This window comes from Hipposideros armiger, unplaced genomic scaffold (genome assembly GCF_001890085.2).
Source record: "Hipposideros armiger isolate ML-2016 unplaced genomic scaffold, ASM189008v1 scaffold_60, whole genome shotgun sequence".
NCBI classification, from domain to species: Eukaryota; Metazoa; Chordata; class Mammalia; order Chiroptera; family Hipposideridae; genus Hipposideros; species Hipposideros armiger.
Genome location: NW_017731410.1, coordinates 3,146,257 through 3,165,247, shown reverse-complemented (window position 1 = coordinate 3,165,247; position 18,991 = coordinate 3,146,257). Strand labels below are relative to the sequence as shown.

At 36.0% G+C, this 18,991-nt stretch overlaps 1 protein-coding gene across 8 annotated transcripts in view; it reads left to right on the top strand.

Annotated features, from left to right (window-relative positions):
* ARL15 (ARF like GTPase 15) overlaps window positions 1-18,991 on the top strand; it is a 397,343-nt gene that overhangs the window by 173,875 nt on the left and 204,477 nt on the right. The gene's annotated exons all lie outside the window — the stretch shown is intronic.

Below are 18,991 nucleotides of genomic sequence, written 5' to 3'. Positions count from 1 at the left end.
CACATACACACACTCGTCTAAGCCCATTTCTTTGGATATTTTGATGGGAGAATGACGTTGGCTATAAGAATTATGGAAGTTCTCAGAAAAAATTAAACAGCTCTACTAGATTCCTGTAATTGCAATGGCAACTTGACAATTGTTGGAAGAGGTAATATAATATAATGCAATGTAATATAATATAATATAATATATATAATATAATATAATATAATATAATATAATATAATATAATATAATATAATGTTTGTAGCTATGCATCACTTACCAGACTAGGTTGATTCTCTGCAATTTCCTTAAGCTGAACAAAATAAAACTGGTTAGATTTGTTTTCAGGCATCACGATTTGTTGCTTTTAATTTCTTAAGGTCCTAAGTATTGTTGGAAGGCTCTATTGAACATCATCGATCATTTGAATCTTGAAATTCACTGATATTAATGGCATCATTGTGAGAGGTAATAATGTGAAGAATTTATCGTATAAAGTTACTTTTTTAATACAAATATGTGAAGTCCTTGTGATTCAAAATTGAAGGTTGATTTTTTTAAATGTGTCTATTCACTCTCTCCCATGCCAAAATTTCATGAAATGACAAAGTATATTAGAAAAGAAACAATAATATATAAAATCTATAACAAAGATAAACTTAAATCTATAATAACTAAAGGAAAGCAAGACAAAGCTTGAGGTACAGACAACGGAGACATGAAATAAAAGGGGAATTCATCAGGATTATTAATCAAGGAGCTTATCAGAGTTATTAATTGGGACTTTACATTTGGAGCTTTGCCTTTATTTTTCCTCTCTCCTTGTGTTAAGTAGTAGATAGCAGCTGTGTTTACCCACAAACTAAATCTTTGAATGTGGGTGCTGGATTAGAGAGGCGGGGCACTGCCCCAGTAATGTACTGACTGCCAGGTGGGTTAGAAAGCCCACACACACACAGGAGACATGCAACTTATCTGCCCCTATTAATTACTGGAAACAGTCAGCGGTAAACAAAAGAGCTGGCAAACAGAAATTCTCAAACAAAAGATAAACATATAATAATGACACACCACAATAATGAGGAAAATCAACACCATGAAAGAAAGACACCCAATGAAAAGTCAGAAGAAAAAATATCTGAGGACCTAGAGGTAATAGAGTGATCAGAAGAAGACATTCAGGGAGAGGAAGGAAGGTTTTGAATTAACGAAAAAGACTCTAACACAGAACTTGGGAAATTATAAATTGACTTTAAAATGTTAAATGAGAATGTCAGTTGACACAACTCAGATGTAAATTATTGAAACTTCAGGATTGAGCTAGGTGATTTTCTCAGAATGCCTTGCAAAAGGAATATTTTGTAAGTATGAGAGAACTTTTAAGAAACAAGGAATATTTATAAAAGCTCCAACATCCCTCTAAGAAGAGCTCTAAAAGGAGGATAAAGAGAAACTGCAGAGAATAAAATAATCAAAGAAATAATAGAAAAAGAGGCTCAAATGTGAAAAAAAGAGTATTCAGATTTAATGAGCCCTCTGAGTGCCAAAAAAGACCCATACCTAGGCATATTGTGAAGAAACCATTAATTGTAATTACAGAAACACACACACAAGAAATAGCATTATTTCTGATTTCAATATGGGAGATGGCAGAGTCAGGTAAAGAGAAAGAGCCATGAAACTATCCTTTTTTATTTAGAATGTAGATTGTAGCTAACGAGAAAATTTGAAGTTTAAATATGTATTTTTTTAACTATTAAGGGTAAATACTACAAGAATAAAATAGGATGATATATATATATATATATACATTTCTTAAAAAAATGTCTGAAAGCTTACATATTCAGTTAATATAATTATCTTAGAGAATTGAATGAGAGTTCACTGGGATCAATTACAATTTTTGCTTTTTTTGTATCATGAATTTCATGAGAATTTTTTAAAGAAATTTTTTAAGAAAGAGAATACACTGTAAAGATAGAAAACAAAAGTTATTTGATAAATTCAGCAAAATGCAAAAAAAATGCAAGAATGGAAAGAAGTAGCAAAACAAAATAACCAAAAAAAGTTATGATAAATAGGTAATATCTATATGTACATCAGTAATCACAATAAATGTAAATAGATTAAATTCCCCTTTTATAATATGAGTGGCATAAACATGTTTATAACATATTCAGCTAAATATAGTGATGAGAAACAGTTCTACAGCTAAAAGATTCAGTAAGGTAAAAATGCAGGGATAGAAAAGATACCCTAAGAAAAGACCATTGAAATGTAAGTACCGGCAGCAATATTAATATTGGATGAAATGAAAATCAAAGCAAAGAGTATTTACTGGAATAAAAGAGATACACTAAGATAACTGAGCAATCATAAACTTTTACATATAAGAAAAAGTCAATAGATTCATCAGTAGAAGAATTTAGCCATACTTTTTTCAGAAGACAACAGATCAAATCAATAAAAATGTATAAAGGATTTAAATAGCTAGTTAACAAATTTGATCTAATTGACAATTACATATAATTTTATACTCAAATAGAAAATACATATTCCTTTGAAATACACAGAAAATTTTTGTACACATGACCATATATAATGTCTTTTCTGACTAAAATCCAGTAAAATTTGAAATTAAAGCAAATAGACAAATAATGACACATGAAACAAGATTTAAAAGTACTTTAACTTCATGCCATGTACAGAAATTATATCAAAATAAATCCTAGACCTAATGTAAAACCTGGACTATAAAACTCCTAAAAGAAAACATAGGAGAAAATTTTTGTGACCATGGGTTAGGCAGAGATTTCCTGAACAGGACACCAAAAGCATGATCCATGAAAAGAAAAGTGGTAACTTGGAGTCTGTAATACTTAAAGACTTTTACTGTTTGAAAAACATTGTTAGAGAATGAAAAGATGAGCTATAGACTAGGTAAACATTTGCAAATCATATATCTAATAAAGAATTGGTCTCTATATAAAAGGCACTCAAAATTCAATAATAAGAAAAGAAACAATTTTTAAAAATGGGCAAAAAATTTGAACAGATGCTTCATCAAAGAAAATACGAAGAAGGTAAATAAGCACATCCAAACATGCCCAACATCACTAGTCATTAGGGAAATACAAATTAAAGTAACCACTCACACATTAAAATGTCTAAAATTAAAAAGCCTGAATATATTAAGTGTTGGCAAGGATGTAGAACTGGAACTCTCATTCACTTCCAATAGAAATGTAAAATGGTACAACCACTTTGGAAAAGGGTTTGGCAGTCTCTTAAGGTAAATGTAAGCCAATCTTCTAATCAAGCCATTCTACTCTTAGGAGAAATGAAAACTTACGTTTGCACAAAATCCTATACAAAGACGTGCATAGTAACTTTATTTGTAATAGGACAAAACTGGAAACAGCCCAAATGTTATCAATTGGTGAATGGGTAAACAAATTGTGGTATATCCATACCATGAAATAGTATTCAGTAATAAAAAAGAGTGAACCATTGGTACTTGCCACAACGTAGATGAATCTCAAAGTAATTATGCCGAGTGAAAGAAGCCAGACAAAGTGGAGCATATAGCGTAGTATTACCAATCTGCGATAAATTTATATCCCATTTATATAAAGTTCTAAAAAATACAAAGTAGTGTTTAGTGACAAAGTATTTCAGTGACTGCCTGAGGGACAGGGACAGGAGACAAAGGGATGGGTAGAATGGGGGTATCAAAGGGTCATGAGAAAATGTGGGGTGATGATGGATACACTTATTATCTTGATTGTGGTGATCGTTTCACAGATGTACACATATGTCAAAACTCATCAAATTGTATGCTTTACAAATGTGCTGTTTATTGTATGTCAATTTTACCACAGTGAAACTATTAAAAAGGTTCTATACCCTTAGAAATTAGAAAACATTCTTTTAATCATCTCAGGATAAAAATTATTGAAAGTTTGTTGTGCGGAGCACTGATGACCCTCTTCTTGGATTGCTTTCCAGTAAGGAGTTATTGTAAATAAGCTAAGTTAATGTTCATGGTTTAAAAAAAAAAAGATAAATGTGACTGGGAAAAAACTCAAAAAAATATCAATTTCTAGATAATCATATTTGCTGAATTGTTAAGATTAAATACGTAAGCACTTAAAACTCTAAGATCAAGATATTATCAAATCCATCAATTTAATGTATAGGTTTAAAAAATCTCAGTGCTAATAAAAGAAGACAGATTGATCTGTTGCTGTGCACAGCAACACTCAATTAAACAAAGAAATACATATGTCAGATTCAGTATACAAAGAGAGGGAGATTTCTCAGAATAAACCAGTTGTGGTTTATTCCATAGGGATACTCAAAACCAAAGGGATGCGATATTCTCTTCCCAGCCTTAGTGGTTATATTTATGAAAAGTATTTGTGTTAGTCATTCCATAGTTGGCAAGATGCAGATCTTATAGAAAGTATGAAGTTCAGGGGGGAGAAAAACCCCAATAGTAATAACACTAAGGTGGAAAAATATGTTAAAAAGCATCAGCTTTCAATCCACATTAGAATAATTAGTGTTTTAGAATTCCATTTTTTTGTGCCTGTAAAATACCAATTTTTGTCTGGGAACCTTTATAGCTTCAAATTATCTTCTTGAGCTGATCTTATGCTATCCAGATTGTACCTCTGGTTAAAGTTTTCCAACCAGACCTTATTTAACCATAAAAAATATTATAATTTTCATTTGCATTTTTCCTTGTTTCATTTTGCAAGTCTCAGCAAAATGCCTGGTTGAGACTGATATGTGTATGTTATTTTGCAGCAATATTCTACACATAATATGCTAAGAGAGTGGAACATAATATATTTTGTCTCTGTACTTTGCCATCAGTGATCCTAGCAAGTTCTATGGAGTGGGAGCCACTGCTGCCATGTTCTTTTTCTTTAAGATGGTGGTGTATTTTAAATTTGGTGGTACCACCAGAGCTGGTGATTGGATTACCATATTATTAAACAGTCCACACTTGAGGGCTCAAAGGCGGAGTGCTGACTTTTTCCTATTTCAGTTTTCTTTCTTTTTTTCCCCCAAATTCTCTAAATAGATTTAGATATCAATGAATTTTTCCTCTCACTAATTAGATTAAATCCCAATGAGTGAGGATAGACCTGATATAAATTGGGAAGTTGAAAAATGCAGAGGCAACTTCTTGGGAGCTTAGTTGTCAGGCTGAGTGTGGGACTTTAACACAGATAATAGTCAGATAGATACATTTATATGTTTTAAACATGGGTGCCTTTGTTGTTACTCTTTTATAGATAGTTGTCTATTTTCACAAATATTTATCAAGTGGTGGGGCTGTTATCTCTCCTTGAGCAGGTGGAAGTGTACTTAAGTGTTAATGTGTTAAGATCCAAAATGATTATACCTTAAATCTAGAGTCTAGAAAAATACATAGTTTGTAGGTGTATTTCTGAACAGGCTTTAAACAAAATTTCCTAGTCATTTTAGATTCTATGTGTGTCCATAGAAAACCATACGAGTATCAGGCTGGAAAACACTGAAACCATTTGACTTTGTAGTCTTCTTAGCTCTGGGTGAGAATGATGACAGGCAGTAGAAATTTCAGAATTGAAATGTAGATTACTCCACATCCTCCAAAACTGGTAAATATAGATTTGTTTTCTTAGGGCTCCATTAAAAGTTGTTTCCCCTTTCTGAATTTGTTGTGTGTGTTACTGTCATGAAGCTAAATTTTATTCTTGCCACAGATTTGGATGACTCAAACACAAAAATCAAATTAATTACCCTAGGAAATTTTTAACAGATGTATCAGACATCATATTGTGGATAAAAGACAGTGATACTGAATACAAGAACCTTTTTATTAGGTAAAATTACTTTTTAAATGTTCTTCAACATTACTTTCTTTGTTTCTTCAAATCCTTGACAGGGCCCATGCATGCAAGGGAGCTGAGAGGAAAGATCCCATATGAGTCCCAGTTTTCTACATAAAATGAAGGAAGAACAATTCAGGGTAAAATAAATGACAAAAACAAATACTTCAGATGAGGGCCAGATACCTTCAAGATACCTTGAAGACTCTTGTTTTCTAAATATTTAACTTTTGTCAGCCTTTGCCGTGGCTTATGTTTTTTAAGGCCACTTGGCCTTCCTTCTCTTTTTAAGGTTAAATGGCTTCTCTTCGTCCTGTGTAGGCAGGCTTGATGTTTTGGTGCTTTGCACCTTGGAACCTGTCCTTCGAATTTTGGTCCTTTTTGCTTCAGGTATTAAACATCTTCTTGTCCTCCAGATAGAACCCTAACCTGTCCTTTGTGCTGGTTCTTCCTGGAACTAAAACAACACAGAGCTTTCTGCTTGGATGAACCTCCCCGCCCCATGTCTTCTGTCCTTCAGCTGTCTTAATTTTGTTTTTATTCAAGTCAGTGGAGGGAAAAAGGAAAAAACATCAAGAAACTATGTATGTTACTTTCCACTGATTTTTTTTTCCATTCTAATCTGAAAAAGGTTATAATATTTCTGAATGCTGTGTTCCACCTAATTCTGCCTTTCCCTAAACTGTTCTGCTCAATTTGACTCGAAGCTCAATTAAAGGTGTGTGTGTGTGTGTGTGTGTGTGTGTGTGTGTGTGTGTGTGTGTGTGTGTGTGTGTTTTAATTTGCATCAGAGAGTAAGGGTGTGAATTTAGCAAGCCTTGAAAGATTTATCCCCCAAAGCTTTTGTCAAAGACTAATGGGCACTCTTCTCTAATATTTCAAGACATGATTTAACAAAATGAGGCCTTTTGAAAACAAAGTTAAATATTACAGTTTTTCTCTTAATAAATCAAGGACAACCTTTTTGCACTGCCTTCTGCAGGAAGCATTGAGGGCCCACCCAGATTAAAAGGACCTAGTTTACTTCAGTTCCGTTATTTGCATGCAGTATACTGTTGAAAAGACTCTATAAAGTGGCGCTGGGATTTTAGGTTACTGTGATTTGGGCACCACCACGACACCTCAGTACTGTTATCATCTGTGGACACTGTGCTTTTGCAAAAATCAGTGGGGTATGAGTTGTCTCTTATTTATTTTATTACTGAGGTCCTGCTGTTTTAAGTATATAGTTCTCTGCTTTATGAAAACCTTATGTGTAAAAATAAGAGACTTACAAGTTAATAGGTCTTCTTAAATCAATTGTAGTATTATGAAAGAATTATTGGTTTTGTAAAAGGGTTCACTCTAAATTTTCTTTAAATATTGACGTCCTGGTATATTTTAAGTTATTTGATTTAGCTAAATATTTTCAAGACCATTTCTAAGGCACTACTCTAAAATTCCCTTTTGTAAGTCTCGGTGCAATATTCTGCATATCTCCTCATCCGACTTTTCTTTCAAAAGCATCTTCTCTTAAAAGGATGCTAGTCCATTTTACTGGGTTTCAAATTTCCCTGGAATCCATCATGTGCAACTATCACACACAACTTTAACTTCAGGTTAAATGGCTTTGGGAAAATATTTTATAGGCTGTTATGAAATTAAAATATACTCCTTTGTCCATCATCTGGGACAGAATGTCTTTAAAAGAGGGAAAGAGAGCAAAGAAATAACGAGCTTATGATACGGAAATCTCATGAGTGAGATCATAGAAGCTTTTGAGCTGAAGCTCTTATTCTTACTCGTCTCCTATCTTTATATCTCATATCTTGATAACTACCTTGGCCTCATCTTGGTTTATTAATTGAAGAAGCTGAATTGTTAACTTTGATTGCTGGTATGGCAATTAACATTTTAATTTTTACTAGTTTAGGTTTTCAGTGTTTTATATCTTTCATATGTATCTTATGGCTCATCTCAGATAGGCTAGGGCTGGGGTGCGATTTAAAGAGAAGTCAGCTGAGAGCTGGGAAAAAACTGGCTTGCCAGATTATAGCCTAGAAGTGTAAAGCCCCATAGAAATACAGTGTGAGCCCCGAGGCAGAAAGGAAAGGCTCCGAGGACCGTGTCCATGCATCCGCCCCTGCCTAGGAAACTTGTCCAGGGAGTTCATCGAGGCAGGTCACCAGAGGAGGACACAAAGGAGCAAGTACAGGACAGCCTTGTGTGCATCGCAGGAAACCTTCTTTGGGGCTGGAACATGCCTGACATGGCTAACCTAGAATATATCACTTCGCTGGTTCTTGGCACCCTCCTTGTTTTTAATGCACAGTGAATGCTGTTGCACTGTTTGAATGTTGCTGCAGCTTGCTGATCTGGGGGAGCCCAAAGCAAAAGAAGTTATCTACTGCAGTTCTAAATCAAGTTTTAAAACAATAAAACGTTTTAATATCTGTAGCTGGAAGGGAAACGTTTGGCGCTGTGTAACTGGCAGGCAGGAGTGTAGTGACTGAAGAAGGGATGATTCTTGGGCCAGCTTTGGACACGAACTGAACTAAACTGAAAGAAACCCAGGCAAACTCTCCTGTCTGGCTTCCCAGTAAAGTCAGAGGGGACAGTCCTGGCAGTACTATGGATTTGTATGCTGAGAGAGATATAAACAGCAAAAGTCTCAGGCCTGTGGCTATAAAAAGAAATATTTTTTATGATGTAGTCGTTGTTTAAGAACAGGCTGTGAGTTTTGTTTAACATTTATTTCTGTGCAGTTCAAAAACCAGAATTCTATCTGCTTGTTTGCTTAAGCTCTTTCAGATGTCTTTATTGTGTAACATTGTCTCCAGATTCTTCCTTTAATGTATGGTTTTGTTTTTTTTTTCCTTCCTCACAATCTGTTAAAAGATCAGTTTGTGTGAATCTTGACACTGTGATGCTGTTTCATGGTTTTAATTTGAATGTGAGTTGTTACAGCTGGAAGCATATGATTAATGGCACAGATTTGTTTGTCACAAAAAAGCAGATGATATTTTTACATTTCGTCAAGATGCATTGAAAAATTGACTTGCTGATGTTGCACTAGACGTCACATTTTATTTAATTCACTTTTGAATTCTGCTTAGAGTTTGAATTATATTAAGCATGTAGATATGTATCACTGGCGATGCAACTGGCTGCTGGAGGTATTTGAAGGATATTTGAAAAATTGCATATTAAATATATACTATCCATTAGTTGATTAGTCGAAGTGTTTTGCTGGGAAAATTGTTCTCAGTGAGTCCATGAGTCTGGGATCCAGTGTTCAGAAGAAGGTGGGTATGGTTGCAAAGTTTAGAAATTCATTCTTCCTGATCACCCCAAGTATTTTTATAGACTTTTTTCAGTGTACCTACATGTTAGCTTGATGTTCCAGGTCTGCCATACCTGCTGGCATGTTGAAGAACTGTGACCCACACAAGACATGGCAGTGTGTACAGATATCTGTCATCACTCTGGGTTATAGGTGCATCTGCTGCAGGGGCCCAAGCCATCTATTTCAAAAACAACATCAGAAAAGTTGTGTAGCAATTTCCTTCAGCAGTGAGTCCCCACAGGTCAGTTGAAGCCTGTTATGGCAGCCTACCTTACAGTTGTTTGATCTTATAAAATAAAATGAAACCATACATGTTAAATCAGGTGTTACTTAGTCAAACTTGATACACCAGAAAGGAATTTGCCCTTTTCAAATCCCTGAGGTGTGGCTGTACAGCCTCAAACTGAGTACTCCCACAGTAGCTCCCATACCTGAAGAGTTTTCATGAATACAATTCATTACAATTGACCAAAATCTAACTTTCTGTTTCTTTGCTCAAATGGATTCAGTTCAGCTTTGTGGACCCATACTCCACAAATAACGTATCTTCCCTAGACAATAATTCAGAAATGTGAAACTTGCTATTATATACTCTGAACAGTCCTTTTCCAAGCTAAATAGCTTTCATTGCTTCAACTACTTTCCATACTCGATGATCTCCAACTCGATCACCATTTTGTTGCCTTCTTCTGGACAAGTTTTAAATTGTTGTGGTCCCTTGTAAAACATGTAGGCAGAAGCGTGATGCTCTCGATGTGGTCGGACCAGCGACCCTAATCTCTCTCCTGTCAGGCACTTTGTTTCTCTTCAAGCCAACAGTATGTGCCACAGCACCCCACTGGTTCATATTGGATAGGCTGTCAAAACACCCAGCTGTTTTAAGTCAGGTCTCTTCCATTCTGTTCTTCCACAGTTGGTTTTGCTCCAGACATTACTTATATCTCTGTTAAATTTCCTTGTGTAAGAACTGGCTTATTGTTCCAGCTTGTCAAGAACTTTGGGACTTCTTTTATTTTGTCCAACATATTAGCAGTTTCTTTCAACTTTTTGCCATCTGTAAATCTTGAAATGATGCCTTCAAAGTTTTCATTCAATTAAAATTTATAAACATGTATCTAATCGTCGACTCTGTGCCAGTCTCATGCTCCCTGCTACGGCTAGCAAGCTGACTAGAATGTAATCATTCCTTCAGGGAGCTCACAGGCTATAGGGAATAGTAGACATGTAATTATATAACTATACTGTAGTGTGATAATTGCTATAATAGAGTTATGTGTGCAGTGCTGTGAGATCCAGTGTTGGTTGCAAATCATAGAAGATCCAACACCTTCCATGTTGGCACAAGTCCATGAGTTTTAGGGTATGGCTGTTAGTTATTTACAAGGCTGCCTAACTACTGTCATCTGATCTACTTTTCTCTTTCTTTCTTGCCCAAGGATACAACAAGAGACTTGTTAAATATTTCACTGAAATGATCTCATACTATGGTATCCCCCAAATGTACCAACCTGACAAGTCAGTCCAAAGGAACTGAGAATTATTTTGGAAGACGACTTCTTAGTGACCCCATGATGGTTCATGATGATCCCGTTTTTTGAATCTGGGGTGATATTTGCCTATTCTCAGTCTCTTGGTAACTTTCCCATTGTTCATGGTTACATAACATTTAGACTGGTTTCGTGATGACATCTCAGTTTTTCTTGCTATCTTGGTATGTAATCTGTCTGAGTCTGGAGACTTGAATTAACTTAAAGCACTTGCTGCTGTCTTCAAATTTATCTTCCTATTAACTCTTTACAGATTGAAAATCACTCTTTTTATGCCATCCCTGTTTCTTTTTTTTTTTCTTACCTGTTTTTAACATTTTTACAAAAATAAATTTATTTTTAGGGCTTAGTCTTCTTTGTCTTTCTTGTAGTTTCATCCTCTTTTAACTATCTTCTTTAGGGTGACTGGTCACAAGCTGTTTTTTCTCCTCTTCCTCTTCCTCCAAAGATTATATTGAAACCCTAAAGTCTAGCATGAATGACTTTTTGGGTATTTTGGGTAATACTTGTAGGGTCGCTAGGAAAACATATCAACCATTTCTTCTTTGATGGCCACAATTAAGTTCAGAGACCTGGACTCTTCATTGTTTACTCATCCTTCTTTGCTATGAAATTGTCAACTGAATAAAGCAGAAATTTATCAGAAATGAGGACTTTAGAGCAGCCATGTGTTTAATGGCATCTGGCTCTAACACCATGACTGAAAATAGCAGTATACTTATAGGACAAGTCAGGTATTTGGCCATGCACTGTGCTCATGTGGTACTGCCAACCTTTGCCACTCTGTCTCCTCCTGGGGTTCTATCGCTAACCTACCCCTCTTGTTGACTTATTTTTCTCAGTACAGCTGTCAATTCAATTCAGTCTGATTTGTGATTAATTTTGACTCTTTAATATGGCTTGACAGTTTGTAGTGATTAATGATAAAATAATTTAACTCTGTTTTTGTGTTCTTGGAGGATAATTCCTTGATCTCCTATATATCTGTTGTTCTATATACGATATCTGACCATTAAGTTCGCGAACTCATCCTAGAAAAAGTGCTACATACCTTATTGCTGAATATCACTATGGTCACCTTCAAAGAACTCTCTTTGGGAGGCTATGCACTGACACCAGTGCCTAGTCCACCCTTCAAAGCAATTTTGGAACTCTTTTTCTGGAATGGCCATCAGAGCTGTCATCGTATGACCCTTGATGTCCTGAATGTCATCAAAATGTTTTCCTTTCGATATTTCTTTTATCTTCAGGTAAAGAAAGAAGTCATTGGGGGCCAGATCAGGTGAGTAGTGAGGGAGTTCCAATACAGTTATTTGTTTACTAGCTAAAAACTCCCTCACAGATGGACAGTGCCATGTGAGCTGGTGCATTGTCGTGATGCAAGAGCCATGAATTGTTGGAGAAAAGTTCGGGTCATTTTCGTCTAGCATTTTCACGCAGACTTTTTAGCACTTTCAAATAGTAAACTTGGTTAACTGTCCAGTTGCTATAAATTAAATGAATAATCCCTCTGATATCAAAAAAGGTTAGCAACATCATTGCAACAAGTTCACAAACTTAATTGTTGGACCTTGTATTTTGGTGTAGAAATGACATTTTTATATCTATCATGATTTTTTTTATAGAAGTATATATTTCTACTGAATTTTTAAGTGTTTCTTCAGATTATGTATTAAAAACAATTTCAGGGTCAAAACATTTTAAGGTTCTTAATAATTACATGGTACAAAATAGCTTTATCAAAAATTTGCATGGATTTACATTCCTATTAGGAATACATTCTATTATCTTTGTTATTGCATCTTTCCTATTATTGCAGATCATCATTTAGATTTTTTAAGGCAGTTTGATAATTGAAAAATGGTACTGTATAAATTTACTTTACCTTTTTTTGGTAATTGAAATTAAAATTTTTTATCTTTGTACCTCCTTTGTAATTGTCTCTTTGTGTCTATTCATCATTTTGCTATTAAACAACATGCCTATTTTTATATACTGGTTAGTCCAGGTGAATTTTCAAGTTGAAAGATTCCTTTGAGATTTTGAGTGATAGTGCATTAAACTCCGTAACTTTGGAAAGAATTGACATATTTATTACATTCAGTCATCCCATCTAGAAACATGATATTATGCTTCATTTATACAAACATTGTGTGTGTGTGTGTGTGTGTGTGTGTGTGTGTGTGTGTGTGTGTGTTTNTGTGTGTGTGTGTGTGTGTGTGTGTGTGTGTGTGTGTGTGTGTGTGTTTCATAAAAATTTTGGAAGTTTTTTTCAACATTAGCGTATTTTATTGTTATTGCATGGCTTTTTTTTAAAAAAATGTTTTCCAATGTAGTAGTAAAAAGATATTTTAAAATATTTTAATTTTGTTTTCTAATCCCTGTGGAAACATATTATTACTAGTTCTAAGTTTTCCTTAGAACTTTAATTCTTTTTTAAATTTAATTTGTTAATTCTTTTGACTTTGTAGGTATACAGTCATCATCTGCAAATAATGATCATTTTGTCTCCTTTCCAGTGGTTATACCTCTTTATGTCAGTTTCCTGCCTTACTGTATTAGCTAGACCTTTAATTACAATGCTAAGTAATTCTGGTGATAGTGGAACCACGTTAATTTTTACATCCTTCGCACTTCTTATGGTACTTGGCACATAAAAGATACTCAGAAATTGTTAGCTGGAGTGAATTTATTTGAATTTAACTGTTAAAGTGCTTTGATTCTAGCTGGCAAACTAAAAACTGTGTGTGTAAATAACAATAGTACAAATTTAAAAGTTACACATGGTATTAAAAACTACAGAAAACAAAATCCTGTGGCTCTTTGGTGGGCAGAAAAGATTATGTACCAGTGCAGTAAAAGGAATGGTTGTGGCGCAGGTGGTATTTAATGCAGAACTTGAGAATAGGTTATACTCGAAAATGTAAAGATGGCGAGAAAGGAGAAACCCAGCAGAGGGAAAAGCCATAAGCAGAGGCGGTAGCATTGGCGAAACATGATGGGTGGAAGGTGAAACTGTGACCAGTTCCTTTTCGCTGTTGTAAAGTTTCCATAAATAGCGTGGAAGCGTTCAAGGTTAGAAGGTCAGTTGGGTCAGACCATCAGGATCCTTGAATGGCAGGCTAAGCTCTTTTCACTGATGCTTCCCAAGTTTTTTCACATCATCAGACACATGAAAAATGATCATATTTTTTATGACATATTGGGATACATGGAAACTGCATACTGTTAGAGGTGATGGCGAGAAATGGGGAGATGATGCCCCAGGCCCCACTGGACACCCCAGTGGCTACAAGATTTCAGCACATCTGTAATCCTCCCAAGACACGTTCATGTTAGGAAGAAAGGAAGGTTTTATCAAGGCATATTTCCTCTCTCAGATTTCAACTTAGAGCTGCTCTGAGCTTCTTGCCAAGCAACCCACTGCCTGCCCTCCACACACATACAGGCTGTTCCTTACATGCACCGCGTGTTTCCAATTCCCAATTCAGGCACCCAGAGTCCCATTCGTTTACTTTTACTTCAAAACCATGGCTTTTAATTGTAAGAAGAAATGACAATCTACCTGTGTCCCAAGAAATGCTTTAATTTCCTACTCAGGTTGTGGTTACAGATACATTCTAGATTTCTTGGGTGCATATCATTATACCGTATTTCCCTATGTATAAGATGCACCTTAATTTTGGGGCCCAAAATTTGAAAAAAAATGTATTACATAAAGTTATTGAACTCAAGTTTTATTCATCATGAAATTTATACAACTCCTCATCACTTGCGGGAAATGCAAATAAAAAAATCTACAACCACTGTATAAGACGCACCCAGGTTTTAGACCCCCAAACTTTTTGAGCAAGGGTGCGTCTTTTTTTTTTTTCAAGATTTTTATTGGGGAATTGGGGGGTTGGGAACAGTGCTGGGGAATTGGGGGAAGGGGAACAGATAAGTTGCTGTCCTTTTGTTCAGTCTAGTTGTGGAGGACGTTGCTTCACTGGCCCAAGTTGGCACCATCATTGCGCTCTTCCTGGGCGAGGCAGATCAGTCGCCGGCTTCTGGACGGCCGCTCACTGCAGCTGCTGGCCGCTCACGCTGGCTGCTGGCTACATACGGTAGCCCATGGCAACCCACTGCCACAGGGGCTGCAGCCTACGCCGTCGCTGGCGACTCTTGGCAGCTCAGCTCCAGGTTTAGCTGTTGTTCAGCATCTTAGCTGTAGAGGGCAGTGTCACTGGCCCTCATATGTGGGATCCGAACCGGGGCCCTCTGGCGTCCCAAGCCAGTTCTTAACCATCGCGCCACTCAGCCGGCCCAAGGGTGCGTCTTATACATGGGGAAAGACAGTACTTGCTTCATTGGACTTGCTTTTAATTTTATGATCCTTTTGAAGAATAATTATAATACTTCTCGGTACTAATGCAGCTGAATTTTAACATGAAATTCTCTCAAGATTGGTTATGGTCCCCCGATAAGGGAACATATCATCTCTGAGAATCCTTTCCGGGAACCAGTATATGACTCTGAAACAGTAATCAATCAAATTGTTATACTTCAAACCTGAAAGAGCTGTTGTAGATTGTACACAAAGTTACCTTAACAGGTGATTTTGTTTCTATAAAAGGACTTTCCTTGATTAAAGAAAGAGATTTAAATACCACCGTACCACAATTTAACCACATTACATCTTTATTAGCTATTGCATTAGCAAAGAGGATACTTCTCAGAGCACTCCCTCTCTCTAACATTTAACCAGTTAATTAAGAGTATAAAAATAGATTATGGCGTGTTGCTTTAAGACATATTTTAATACGGATAATGGGTTAAAAACCTTACTATTGATTTTAAGACGTAGCTATCCTTATACAAGTATGTTATACATTTCACAGTAGTATTTCACTTGGACATTTTGGAAACAGCTAAAGCTATACTTTTAGTCCTGAAATGTTATTTTAACAACTGGATATTTGATGAGACTAAGGATTTGTTGTGAATTTCTTTGAGATATCATGATGGTATTTTGGTTATGTTTTTAAAAAGAATCCTTATCTTTTAAAGATAGACACAAAAATATTTACAGATGAACGTATGCAATAGACGAGATTTGCTGCAAATAATATGAAGGGAGGAATTAGGATGATGCCAGGTTGGCCCGAATTGGTGGTTGTCAAGGTTGAGCGATGGCTTTCATCATGCTTTTCTGATTACTTGTATATGTTCAAAATTCTCCATAATAATAAATGAAAATATTAGGAATATAAGTCATCATTTTTTTGGTGAACATCAGAAACACTACACTGCTGTCAAGAGGGTGGGCAAATTGTTCCAATGCCTCATTAAATCTGAACTGCTGTGCTTTTAAAATTTCTGTTCTTTGCCTTTTTTCTTTCATAGTTGATCTCTCTTCCTTAAATCCTAAATGTCTTAATTTATTCTCTTTTGTAGCTATATCTTCTTGCTACTGTCCACGTGTCTGTCTCTGGTGGATTCTTTCTCTCCTCTGTCTCCCACATAATGATTTAGTTCTTCTAATATGCCCTGAGCATGGAGCCAAGAAACTGATCACATTTTTTTTCTAGACAAGGTTTCTGTGTGCGCCTGAGGGACTTTTTAGAGGTTAAGTGTGTGAATTTTAGAATGCTAATTTGGGGACATCTGTTGGTGGCCCCATGGCTCCTAGTTTTTATCTGTGCCCTGGATGGGGGTTATGTCTACTTGGTTCACCACTGTAGTGCCCAAGACTATGTCAGGTACATAGAAGCCACTCAATAAATATTTGATAGCTAATTGAATGAATCGACAATATAAATCCTGATGACTATTTTTAATTCGGCAAACATGAATTGATTGGAGATTATATACTTGCTCCTATATTAGCTTCCTGAAATATCCAGAAGAAATGGTGTCAAAATATTTGTGCAGAGGGCTGTCAGCCTAGAGTGGTCAGAAAGGACTGGACATATAAAAACACATACATTAGGGGTGACCAGTTAGCTCAGTAGAGTGTGATGCTGATAAAACCAAGGTTGCCAATTCGATCCCCACATGGGCCACTGTGAGCCGCGCCCTCCTTAAAAGAGTCATCTATGCCATTGTAGCATAAAAGCAATGTGTAACCAATGACCATGACTGCCCTCCCCCCCCAAAAAAAACAACCAAAAAACAAAAAACAGACACACACGTGCATTGTTGGGGTGGCAGGGAAAAAATAAATAAATAAAAACACATGCATTGTTACAAGTGTCCTAACACTGAAGGGATATGCAATTTCCTCTATGATCATAAAGGATGGAGAAAGCAATTTTGTAAAAATAAAATTAAGGAACGTTTTCACAAGGAGTTTATGTTTTTATTTAGACTTGAAGTGTGCATAAGGATTTTCTAGGTATGCCACGAGTGGAACAGGAAAAAAAATAAAGCTACTAGATGAAAAAATGGTGGCATTTCGAAGTGTCCAAGAACTTGGCAGTTATACTGGGGTAAATTTGGATGATTGATGATTGACCATTAGGAGTAAGGGGTAAAGGGTTAAGAATGACCCTAAAATTCATAGCTTGGGTGGCTGCCAGTCCCCAGACAGGGAATCCAGGAGGTTTGATGTGAGTAAAGACATTCCCAAGGAGGATGTATAAAGTGAGAAGAAAGAATCCTGGTGAGTATTAGCAGAGTAATTCTGACTTGGAGATCATGTACTCTGAGGGTAGAGATCATATCTTTTTCATTTTCTTATCTCTATAGTATAGCACAGTCCAGCACATGGCAATCAATAAAGCCCTCACAGCAGTTTTTCTGTCTTTTGTTTTGTTTTGGTTTTTTAATGTTGCTTTGAAAGAAGCATTTTAAGAATGTAGTAGATGCTGTTTATGAGAGAAATGGTGAGTTGCCAGTAAGACGTAGGGTAAGTTTTTTCCCCCTTTAGTTCATTAATCCACATTTTGGAAATTTCTGTCTGATTCAAAATTCATTTTTAGCTTTGCATTAGTTATCTGTTACTGTGTAACAATTTACTAGAGACTTAAAAACACACATACATTTTTCCTTGATAAGTGAAACATAGAATTACCATATGACCCAGCAATTCCACTCCTAGGTATATAGCCAAAAAATTGAAAACAGGTGTTCAAAGAAAAACTTGTACACCAATATTTATAGCAGCTCAATTTACAGTAACCAAAAGGTGGAAACAACCAAAATGTCCATCAGCAGATGAAAGGACAAACAGAATGTGATATGTCCATATACAATGGCGTATTCTTCAGCCATTTTTAAAAGGGTCCCTTTCTAAACTCGCATTTTTGTTTGGCAGATTTCACTTTCATGGAGATGGTTAGACTGAGGGCCTCAGTTCTGGCCAGCTGTTGGGGCCAGAGGATGTCCTCAGTTCCTTGCCACATGAGCGTCTCCAATATGGCAGTTTGCTTTCTAAAAGTGTCCAAACCGAGGATGCAGTAGAGCTAATCTGCTATCAAGATGGAAGTTTCAGTCTTTTGTAATCTAATCACAGAAGTGACATCCCATCACTTTGGCCATTCTCTTGGTTAGAAATAAGCCCATACTCAAGGAGAGATTACACAAAGATGTCAGTACCAAAAGGTGGGGATCATTGGGGGTCATCTTGGAGGCTGCCTGCCACAAACGTTAAGGGGTTCCTGTTAATGTTTCTGTGAGACTTTGGTTATTTACGTCGGGATGACTATATACTCTTCCTGACAGAACCTTCCTCATGTAGATTCAGAAGTCATTTACTGAGTACTTATGACTTTATGGCAGGTATAAGAAAGAGATGCGGTCCCTGGCTTTACAGAATTTTTTTTTTAATTTACATCTTTTTTTTTTAAATTAAAGTTTATTGGGGTGACAATTGTTAGCAAAGATTCATAGATTTCAGGCGTACAATTCTGTAATACAGCATCTATATATTACATTGTGTGTTCACTACCCAGAGTCAGTTCTCCTTCCATCACCATACATTTGATCCCTTTTACCCTCATCCCCCTTTACCCTCTGGTAACCACTGAACTATTGTCTGTGTCTATGAGTTTTTGTTTCTTCATTTGTTTTTCTTGTTCTTTTTTTGTTTTCTGTTTTATATCCCACATATGAGTGAAGTCATATGGTTCTCTACTTTTTCTGCCTGACTTATTTTGCTTAGCATTATAATCTCAAGATCCACCCATGTTGTCACAAATGGCACTGTTGCATCTTTTCTTATGGCAGAATAGTATTCCATTGTGTGTGTGTGTGTGTGTGTGTGT